Below are 11,834 nucleotides of genomic sequence, written 5' to 3'. Positions count from 1 at the left end.
TAGTCCTATCAAGAGGGACAACTTACAGGGCGGCGTCTGCGGATAGCCAAAAGGTGCTTTATGGTATAGCTATACCAACAGAATTTTATGCTGTAGATAAAGCATCAAAGAAAGTGATAAGTCACCAACCTTATAAAGTGCGAGGGCTAATCATGTCCTGGTGTCAAACTTACATATCGGCGTCCGTGGTGTCTGGCTTGTCATCTAGTGCATATCCAAGATGCGGTAGCACGTGTCTGGAGCATTACATGGCGTCTAGCGCCCTGTATATAACCGTCAGTGGGGCGGATATGTGGGTGGGAAAGAGGCATGTCCTAGGAGCCAATGGATGGAAAGATGGGCGTGTCCTAAGTCGTGACTGTGGGTGGAGGAATCGGCGTAACCTCCCAATCGTTTCCACAGTGTGTGCGTGTCATGTGACGTCATCACGCTGCACGATGGGTTGCTAGGATCATAGAGGCGTGATACTTAATCACGTGACACGCGCACGCCCCAACAGTTGCTAGGTAACTAAGGTCCGTTGGCGTCCTACTAAGTTGCTGAGTTGTTCTGTTACTCGGATCACGTGAGCGTAACTCCCGATCATGTGACACTGTCAAACCAAACGGCGAGATTACGTTCCGTAGGTTGCTATGTAGCTAGGTCCTCTGTAGTCACGTGTACCTCTGGGGTAAGAAGGGAGTGCGGAGAGCGGAGTACTGGATAGGTTGCATCGTGAATAGAGGTAAAAATGGAGTTGCGGTAGAGAATATGCAATGATGGTACCTAACATGTTCTGGACTGTAAATGATACATAGTACTGGGCTTGTAACTACTTTGTCTATCCAGAAAGGTCCGTTAATGTTTAGAATGATAGGTTGATACCGCCCATACCATGTGTAAGTACGGGCTTGATGTGTAGCTGGGAGGGCAAGGTGTAGAGTGAAATGTTATATCCTGAGTTAGGCTGGGGCTAATATGGCAAGGGTCAAGTGACAAAATAGCGGGCGGTTGGTAAGGCAGAGGTTAGTTGTTGTGGGGGCCTATCCACATTGATGGTTTAGCTATACCATAAAGCACCTTTTGGCTATCCGCAGACGCCGCCCTGTAAGTTGTCCCTCTTGATAGGACTAGCCTCCTCACCTTAAAAGGTCAGTTATTTATTACTGTATGCCTTACCTACAGCATATAGACATTCGGACATTTATCCCTGTATGTCATGAATACCCTATGGCGATCCTAATGGAATAACTCTGGCTTATCACCATAACTACATTACGGCAATCCAGAAACCCCGGACGCCGACATGTAAGTCCCTGACCGTTCCGGCCATTAGGCCTAGCACTGAGTGTATTATCATATACACCCTTCTCATAAGGTGTATCCCTCTAGATATCATCTTGAACGCACCTCATTATACAACTGTCTGGAACACCCTCTATCCTCGTGGGCTCCAAGGCTCGACGGACTAGGTAATTACCTCTAGACTCCAAGAGTAGTCATACTACCACCATTTATGGTATACTTAACAACTTACATGTCTTCATTAGATACCATCTGAAATACACTATACCTCTACTGTCAGGATATCCACTCTGACGATCGAACGAAGGTACCCCACACCTAATACATGTTCATTTTACTGGGCACCTATCACCCTATACTGGCACTGATTCTATGATTATCTATCCGCAGTAATACTGATACCTGTATACGTGACCCACACATTTCCCTGATGAACCCGCCTAATTTGTAACAGCAGGGGGAAACGCGTTGGAAAAAGTGTGACGTCTACTGCTCACGACGGCCTATGACAGTTAGGTTTGACGTAATCTGATATTGGCTAAACCATAAGAGCCATGTATGCAATTCAGTGCATTACATCAGTTATCTATGCCTGCCAATGCTAGAATATATCAATGTACTATTTTCATGTTGTTATGACTAAATGCCAGTGATCACTGCTATCCAATTTATTTTCTGGCATATATCAGACATATCTCATACGTGTATATATGTTTCACTGCTTAAGTGCAGGGATAGTCTCTCTGCACCTGGATTTTGGGGACGCCCATACCAGGGGGCACCTCGATTAGCACAGGCAGGGACACTATAGATCAATCTGTATATATTTATGTATGTCTGTACTTGTGTCTGTCACATTATATAGCTTTTTGTAATAAATTTATTTGCACTTACGGAGTGTAGTCACACAGTGTTTCTTTGCTATAATATTCATTTTATGTAACAATACTGTGGACAATTATCAGCACAATATTGATCATAGTTTGACCAACCACAATTCTCTTTTTTAACCCAAAGTCAGAAGTGGATCCAGCAGGAAGCAGAAGTATAAGGCCTTCCTATTAGAGATGAGCAAGCACACTCGCTCTCGCAATACTCGAGACAATGGCATCTTCCTCTTCCTGCATGTTTGGCGGCTTTTTTCAGCCAATCATCATGCAGGAGAGTCTTTGGGAGCTCGAAGCATCACTTGGGAACCCTACATGTCGATAGCAGCGATTGGCTGGCCAGATCAGATGACTTGGGCATTTAAAAATTAGGTCCCGCGATGCTCACTTCAGACGCAGGCTGGAATTGATTAGGGAGAGAGCTGCTGTCTGTCAGGGAGAGTGTTAGGGAGGGTAAAATAGTGTCTGATGGGCAGGAATCATCCACAAAGAACCCAACAGTCCTTCTAAGGGCTACAACTACATTTTTTGGCCTCCTCTTGGCTGCCTACTGGGACCACCATCTTCGCTGCACACTGTGCAGAGCGACTGGTGCCAGAAAGGGGACAGCACGTGGCCCACATAGACCCCAAAGAAGTTGCCCAAAGTCCTCTCAGTACTCATATTTGCTGCTGCTGTACCTTGGCTTGCTGGGATCTGTAGTGTAGCTCCACCTATCCTTGCTGTGCAGTGTAACGGGTGCTCTAAAACAAACAGCACCTGGTACCTAGTACACAAAGACTCCATAGATTACACCAAAAATCCTCCCAGTTGCACCTATTGGGTGCTTTCCTAACATGTGTAAGCACATGTGCCTTGCCCATCTTGGTCTGGGTCAGCAAAATTGTATTGAGGGCCACCACCTGGCTGTTGTCCATAATTTGGCGTGATTTTGCGATTAGCCAGCCCTAGAGGCGTCCATGCATGCTGCCCCTGCTGATTGCTGTCCATTTCCATGTTGATTCCATAATTTTCTGAGGTTTCCAGGTTTTCACGCAACCTTCCCTGTGCGGAGCTTTCGTCCCCTGCAAAAATGCTTGAGTTTCCCATTAACTTCAATGGGTTTTGTTACTCGAAACGAGCACCCGAGCCCCGGGAAATATCCGTTTCGAGTATCGAGCACCCAAGCATTTTAGCACTCACTTTTTAAAGGAATAGGAAATATATAGGAAGTAGAGATGAGCATTAGTCTAAAAAAAAAACAATTGCGTGACAGCAGCATTTGATAAATCTGGAAAATGTTTACACCATCTATTAGAGTTCTAAAATTACTAGCATTACTTCTGCAACACCTCCTGGTATTACTTCTGCATCTCTATAGGAGATCACTGCAGTAATACTGAAATCCCCCTAGGGGGACTAAAAGTTAATGTATACTGTAAAAAAAAAGGTGTTTTTAATAAAAGTTTGAATCACCCCCTTTTCCCAACAAACATATTTGGTATCATGCGTAATTGCTTGAACTATTAAATTATTACATTCCGGATCTCGCACGGTAAACGGTGGAAGCACAAAATCCCACCAAAGTGCTAAATTGCGCATTTTTTGTCACATCAAATCCAAAAAAATTGTAATAAAAAATGATCAAAAAGTCGCATATATGCAAGTAAGGTACTGATAAAAAGTACAGATCACGGCACGAAAAATAACACCTCACAGCCCCATAGACCAAAGGATAAAACCATTTTAGGGCTGGCAATAGAGCAATTTTAAACAGTTATTTTTTAAAAGGTTTTAATTTTTTAAAAGCTGTCAGATAAAAGAAAAGTGATATAAATTACATATCTTTGTAGTTGTAACAACTTGAGAAACATATATAACATGTCAGTTTTACTATAAAATGAATGGCGTACACACACAAACCCCCCCAAAATGAAAACAAATTCCTTTTTTTTTTTTTCAATTTCACTACACAAATAATTTTTTTCAGATTTCACAGCATACTTTATGGAAAAAGTAAGTCTGCCATTGCAAAGTACTATTAGTGGCGCATGTCGGTCTGTAGATGAAAAAATGCACGTGCTATGGCCTTTTAAATGGAGGAAAAAATGAAAACGCAAAAAAGAAAATTATCTTGGTCCTGAAGGGGTTAAACATGAGGAGGAAAAAACGAAAATGCAAAATCAAAAATTTGCTCCGTCATTAAGGGGTTCAAAAGAGAAAACAGTAGTTTGATAATAAACAGTTTAACCTAACCACTAACCATGACTGGGGAAAAAATTGTGTTGTTATTCATATTCTCCACACAAAAAAAAGGACAAAAAAACAAAAACAAAAAACATTCAGCCAGGGGGTATGTAAACTTTTGAGCACAACTGTATACTGTATTTCTTCCTCACCGTAGCCCATCCAAATATCCTCCTTATTATTATTCTGTGACAAGGCTGTGAAATGTCTTTCTAAACTAGTATTTACATAAGTTGGCCTGTATTTAGTGTTGGATATTTTATTGCATAGGCAAGACTTATTTTTGCTAAACTTACAAGATTACTATAGAGAAAACATTATACCACTAACATATGTTACATTACAAATGTTTATTACAAATCTAAACTCAAGAATAAGGGGTCACAACCTAAGGGACACAATAGGTGAGAAAAAAATATAATAACAACAACAACAACAACAACAACACACTAGATGGGCCAGGTAGTCTTTTTTTCTGCTGGCAGTCGTGGCACGGTGAAAAACATGTATGCCCTTTTCACACTGGAGTATTTGTTAGTTTGTTAGAGGCTCCTATATTTTAATGGCAAATATAATGCAGTCTGCTGAACTATTCTTACAGTCAAAAATACCAGCTCCCTGGTGGCACAGCTACTACAGCTCTGATATAAACTGGATTAGTTTAAGTTTGGTTATTGGCAGTTTATCTTCTTTTTAAATGAGATCTCCAGATAGCTTACACCTGAATTTATTGGGTTAAAAATAATATTTTATAGCATGTAAGAAATGCTTCCGAATTACCATGCTTCTTACTTCCACAGCTTTCTGCACTTCTCATGAGCAGCTTAATGAATCATGCCACTACATCTACCTGTCCTGACAGCTGTCAAAGTTATTGGCTGCCAACATTTCTGCGCCAAAGTCTGTGATGGCCAGTTTATTAAATGGGCCCCAATTTATTGTAATTATTCCCTATATTTATTTTTCCGTCTGTCGGACTGGATTTTCTCCTAGTACGTTTTGTTGTCAGTAAACAAATGTTTAGTCTACACAGCTTTTCTGTTTCTTTAGACAGGATCAAAATGACTTGCTGACTCAGCTGTGCATGTAAACACTGTCAGAGGCATGAATGCTGACAATCCTAATTGCCTTTACTATATGCCTTAGTATCCTCCAGGCTGAATGAGAGGCAGACAGTCGTTGCAGTTTCTCTTATAATTAACAGAATCATTATTGAGAAAGTGAGTTGTCAGAAGAATGCACAATTAAGATAAAACAGAAATATCTACAAACAGATAAAACGGCTGGGGAGTCACTCACAGCGGGTCACTGTGGCTGCAGGATTGCTACATGTTCTAATGCTGTGCTTGGATAGTTACCTGTAATCACAATTAACTTTTATAGAAGTCCTTTAACAGAATTATTTCATGTACAGTATGAGGTCTCAAGTAATGAGACTGTCACTACTGTACTTTACTGAAATGGTGATAGCTGATAGATATGAAGAACTATAGTGGAAAAACAAATAAATGAGATATTGATAAATATGTTCCTTTAGTGAATGTTACACTATTATTACATATGGGGAAAAATATTTCAATATACTGTAGTGTACCGTATGAATCCTATCTTTCTAAAAGAAAGCAGAACCATACTGTACATATAAAAAGACAGCATATATATAAGCTACAGGACCAAGATTCTGAGTACAAGAAACAGAAAATGGCAACATTTAAAACGTAACTGTCATTTCAGGGTTAATTTTTTGAAAACATTAAATATCAACAGTTCAAGCGATTTTAAGAAACTCTGTAATAGGTTTTATAAACCAAAAGAGTTTCCTTCTGGACTGAAAAAGCAATCTCCCAGCCTCCCCCCTCACTTCAGAAGAAGCAGGATTTCTCTGTCCATTATGTGGCTATGGAGAGGGGAGGGGCTGTTAGGAGTGACTGAGCACGGAGCAGTCTTGCAAAGCACAACACCCTGCAATCTTCTCTCAGTAAGTTCATAGATAAGCACTGACCTTTCTGACCCCAGAATCCAGCGTCTTAGGTGCCCAGAGAGTCTACAAATAGCTGACCTTCATGTCACCTCTTCCTGCTCCCTCATCTCCCTCGGCCCCTCCCCCCGCCATAAGGATAGAATGGAGAGAGCAGAACCCGTCTTCACTGGCTTCTCTGTAATGAAGACGTGTTTGCCTGATAATGCACAGATAAGAAGTCGGGGGGGGGGGAGGCTGGGAGATTGCTTTTTGAGTACAGAAGGAGGCTTTTTTGGCTGATGAAACCTATTACATAGTTTCTTAAAATCGCTTATACTACTGATTTCTGCAATAAAAAAAAAAATATGACAGTTACGCTTTAACGAATTATTTCAATGAAGCAATTCACCGATGTGTGCAATGCGCCGGCTCATAGGCTCAAAAGACTTAAAAAAAAAAACCTACATGGTGTTGTTAGATTAACCCTTTGGGTGGTGACAATATTATTTTAGTGTTCTCGCTGCTATTATTATCACCAGAGAGTCTTCTGCTATGCGGCTATGTCTGGCGTCATTTTGTATGATCCTGCTAGGTGATGTGTGCCTCTCCTCTTAGGGAAATTAGTGAGATTTCCTTGTGTATCTTGGGGTAGCAGAAAATTCCCAGAATATATCCCTGCTGATCTTGCCCATACCAGAGTCTCGTTGTTAGGCAGTTTCTTGCACTGGTAGAAAGAGCTGAGCTTATGAGTGTCTACCTCGGTCTACGGCCAGACTCTATCCGCAATACTTCCATTTTCTGTATATTTCCTCTCTCCTTATCATGAGCCTGCCACATAAAGACTTTAAAAGGTGTAATTTATTTAAGAGAGAGCTGTCACACAGGAATGGGATGCAGCCAGTTCTTCTCAGTTCTCCTGCATCATTTCTCAAAATGACAGTTTGCAGAAATGTTGAAAAACAGATTACTGATCCAGATTCCTACTGGCTGCAGTCGTAATATCCTTCATAGTATAGCATAGCATAGCAATTCTAAGACTAGAACAGAAACACTCTGCCGGGTCACGGAACGGCCCATGTCAGATAAGATCATCCCGGCCCGTACTGCAGTTCATTGAATAGCGGCCGCAGAAAACTGACATGTCCGTTTCTCGCAGCGCTGCTAGGGATCCCAGCCAGGATTTCCTCAGCCTTCAGCACAACGTAAGTTCCGCACTAATCATGGCCGTTGTAGGGAACTTATGTTGTGTGAACATGGCCTTAAAGGGGTTATCCAGCGCTCCAAAAACATGGCCACTTTCCCCCTACGATTGTCTCCAGTTTGGGTGGGGTTTTGAGACTCAGTTCCATTGAAGTAAATTGGAGACAACGGTAGGGGGAAAAGTGGCCATGTTTTTGTAGCGCTGGATAACCCCTTTAAAATGGACAGGACTTAAGGCATTAAGGGAATGGGTGGGTTACAGTACCAGGACAGGTTATCAAGCTTGGGGTTATTTACGCTAGAAAAAAGACGTCTTAGGGGCGATCTAATCACAATGTACAAATATATGAATGGACAGTACAGAGATTTTTGTAGTGGTCTTTTTACTCCTAGGTCTGTAACCATGACTAGGGGGCATCCTCTACGTCTAGAGGAAAGAAGATTTTATCATCAGCATCGACTCGGGTTCTTTACTGTACGAGCGGTAAGACTGTGGAACTCTCTTCCACATGATGTTGTCATGGCCGATTCATTAACCCATAGCTGCACCAGGACGTTATTTAACGTCCTCGTGCCGCTATGGGAGTTCAGAGGGGGGTCGCGCGGCGACCACCCTCTGAACTGCCGCGATCCCGGGTGCCGCGTGTAGGCCGGGCTCGCGGCTATTAGCGGGCACGGTCCGATCGCCGTGCCCGCTAATTAAGTACTTAGAAGCAGCTGTCAAAGTTGACAGCTGCTTCTAAATACTTGCGGTTATACATGCCTGGTGGTCTAGTGGGGGGATCGCCCCCCTGCGGCGCGATTGCGGGGGGGCGATCCCTGCATCCATACCGGGCCGGGGTCTGCTCCGTAATGGCGCTGATCCCGGCTCTGCATTCTATTGCTTTTGGCTGCAGCAGCCAAAAGTAATAGAACACCGATCTCATGGATTCATGCAGTATAACTATACTGCATGGATCTCTATGAGAGATCAGAGTGCATATACTAGAAGCCCCCCAGGGGGGCTTCTAGTATATGTCTAAAGTAAAAGAAAAAAGTATTTTTAATAACACAAAACCCCCTCCCCTAATAAAAGTCTGAATCACCCCCCTTTCCCCATTTTATAAATAAAAATAAATAAATAAATTAATAAACAAACATGTTTGCTATCGCCGCGTGCGTAATCGCCCAAACTATTAATTAATCACATTCCTGATCTCACACGGTAAACGGCGTCAGCACAAAAAAATCCCAAAGTGCAAAATTGCGCATTTTTGGTCGCATCAAATCCAGAATAATTGTAATAAAAAGCGATCAAAAAGTCATATATGCGCAATCAAGGTACCGATAGAAAGATCACATCATGGCGCAAAAAATGACACCTCACACAGACCCATAGACCAAAGGATAAAAGCGCTATAAGCCCGGGAATGGAGCGATTTTAAGGAACGTATATTGGTTAACAACGGTTTGAATTTTATACAGGCCATCAGATACAATATAAGTTATACATGTTACATATCGTTTTAATCGTAACGACTTGAGGAACATGCATAACAAGTCAGTTTTACCCCAGGGCGAATGGCGTAAAAACACATTTCCCCCAAATAAAAGAAATGCGTTTTTTTTTTTCAATTTCACCACACATATAATTTTTTTCTGGTTTCCCGGCACATTTTAGGCAAAAATTACATCTGCCTTAGCAAAGTACAATTAGTTGCGCAAAAAATAAGGGCTCATTTGGGTCTCTAGGTGGAAAAATGCAGGCGCTATGGCCTTATATACACGAGGAGGGAAAAACGAAAACGCAAAAATGAAAACTGGCTGTGTCCCCTAAGGGTTAAATAAGTTCAAGGGAGGCCTGGATGCTTTTCTTGAACAATATAATATCACAAGTTATGGGCATTAGATTTCCGGTGATACGTTGATCCAGGGATTATTCTGGTTGCCATTGGAGTCGGGAGGGAGTTTTCTCCCTGTGGTGGGGCGGTTGTCGTCTGCCTCATGGGGGTTTTTGCCTTCCCTGGATCAACACAGTAGGGTTTCCCTAGGTTGAACCTGGTGGACTCTTGTCTTCTTTCAACCTTATTTACTATGTTACTATGTTAGGACCAAGATATTAGGATTTAGGCAAGAGCTGGTGGGACTACTTAATAAGGATTAAGAAAAGACTCAGTAGTGGGTAGAAACTCAGGATCTGGATACAGATATGATTGAAGACCTGAACACAAGGTTACTGTTTGACAGACATTTCAGATAGCTGCTAATATAACCACATACTGTACACATGCATGGTCATCCTAGTGCCCATGTACAGTGGTCTCTTAAGTTACAATATTAATTGGTTCCAGGATGACCAATGTATGCTTTAAATATTGTATATTAGAGGAAAACTCTATGGGGAAACTGGTATTTGGTTCTAAAGCTCTTAAATAGTCATCCCAAAATGATTAAAAAAAATTAAGATTTAAAGAAAAATAAACAAATAACTAATAGGGATAAAGCAAGCCAGAAAGAGCTACTGGGAATTACTTTCTATGCAGAGAGCAGTACAAAACATGTAGCATCACATTGTGTTGTAGAGAGGCACTACCAGTGGTGGATTAAGGATACCATGTGTCCCCAGCTGTTCAGAAATGGTGGGCCCCCTGCAAACCATGCCCCTTCTAGCCCTGACTCCACGCAAACATGGAGGCAACAAATAATCTCCATGTAGATGTCCTTGGTCATATTTGAACCCAAGACCGCAACGGTGTTATGCACGCTCCACTGGCAGGGGCGAATTAAGGGTATCATGGGCCCCGGGCTATTCAGAAATTGTGGGCCCCCTGCTAGCCATTCCCCTTCTAGCCCTGCCCCCACGCAAACATGGAGGGAACATACAAACTCTGTGCAGATGTTGTCATTTGAACTGTGCCGCTATTATGCAGCGGGACAGGCAAGGTTATAATGTAGACAATATCCCTAGGCCCCCCTGTATCACAATGTGTAGCTCTTTTCAATTTACTGTCAGTGGAGAATCATGCAAAAGCTTACTGAAGCCAGTACTATTGGATTTATTCACTTTCTGGTTTCCTCTCTGAACTGTGACCCTGATGTTGCTATGCAACAGTGTAGATATCTTCCCACAATCCCCCTTGATTGCATGTAAAAAAAACAAGAAAATAAAACTTCTAATACTAATGGGATAGATAAAAGGAGACGACAACTGAACTGAGCATGCCTGACTTAACTTAGTGGATGCCCAGAGGTGGGATGTAACCAAGGGCAACAGGTTATCAAACTAAACCAATGAAATGAAGGACAGCGCTCTGCAGAAGGGTGGTGTGGTGGCAGCGAAAACTCCAGGAGAATAGAAGGAAGAAATCCTGGAACTTACCAACATCTTTATTGCTGTTTTATTTACATAGCATGGGAACAATAAAAAAAACGATGGTTTTGGTGGTGTTTCGCCAGTGAATTGACAAAGGCATTCCTTGCCGAAATGTCCTATTGGTTTTGATTGTTCATCTGCTATGTGAACAAAACCGCAAGAAAGATATTGGTGAGTGCCAGGATTTTTTCCCCCTAAAATCAAAACAATGCAGGTACATAGAGGGCTAGTGAGTTTATTAAATGCTTGTCCATTTGCAATATGTTTAATTTAATAAAATTGATCAATTTTTTTTTTTTTTTTGTGTGCACTGAACCTAGAAGCACTCCAATACCAGGCCAATGCCTGGAGAGGACAGAACAAGCTATTTTTCCATCTCCCTGTTCTAAAAATCCATTAAATACATGGTCCCCAGATCTGGGAAGTATCAGATACTAAATTGATAAGAACAGATACTACACTTGATCAATAAAAAACAATAAAACATAGTTTTCTTCATGACACAAGCCCTATATATACAATTTTCAGATAACAGAATATCCCTTTAAATTCCTGAGAACAAAAGCATCAGGCTTTTACACTGCTATTTGTATACTTAAATAAAAGCTAGTATTTTTGTGGGCGCTGCATAACATTACCAGACGTGGCATTAATACTGACAAGTGATATTAACATAACAAAACAGATAGTGCTGCAGAAAAATCCATTATGAAAATAACTGTAAATTAAATATGTATGGCATAAAATCTATATCTTTGGAAGCCACATGTATGACATAAATGTACAATGTACAAGAGACTACGCAGCACATTGGAAGACGAGCTGCATAATCGCCAGCAGTACCGTATTAAAGCTACAGCGATGCAATAAAGAATACATTATGCAGTAAAAATCCCGAGCTGTGTTTATTTACTGTAGCTATGAA

At 41.6% G+C, this 11,834-nt stretch overlaps 1 non-coding gene across 1 annotated transcript; it reads right to left on the bottom strand.

Annotated features, from left to right (window-relative positions):
• Positions 1-11,209: 11,209 nt before the first annotated feature.
• LOC138796153 (U2 spliceosomal RNA) lies at positions 11,210-11,397 on the bottom strand. Its single transcript, XR_011363757.1, has one exon. It is a non-coding gene; the product is annotated as a U2 spliceosomal RNA (small nuclear RNA).
• Positions 11,398-11,834: the final 437 nt, after the last annotated feature.

The sequence above is a fragment of the Dendropsophus ebraccatus genome, chromosome 6, assembly GCF_027789765.1.
Source record: "Dendropsophus ebraccatus isolate aDenEbr1 chromosome 6, aDenEbr1.pat, whole genome shotgun sequence".
NCBI classification, from domain to species: Eukaryota; Metazoa; Chordata; class Amphibia; order Anura; family Hylidae; genus Dendropsophus; species Dendropsophus ebraccatus.
This window is presented reverse-complemented; position numbering and strand designations above follow the sequence as displayed.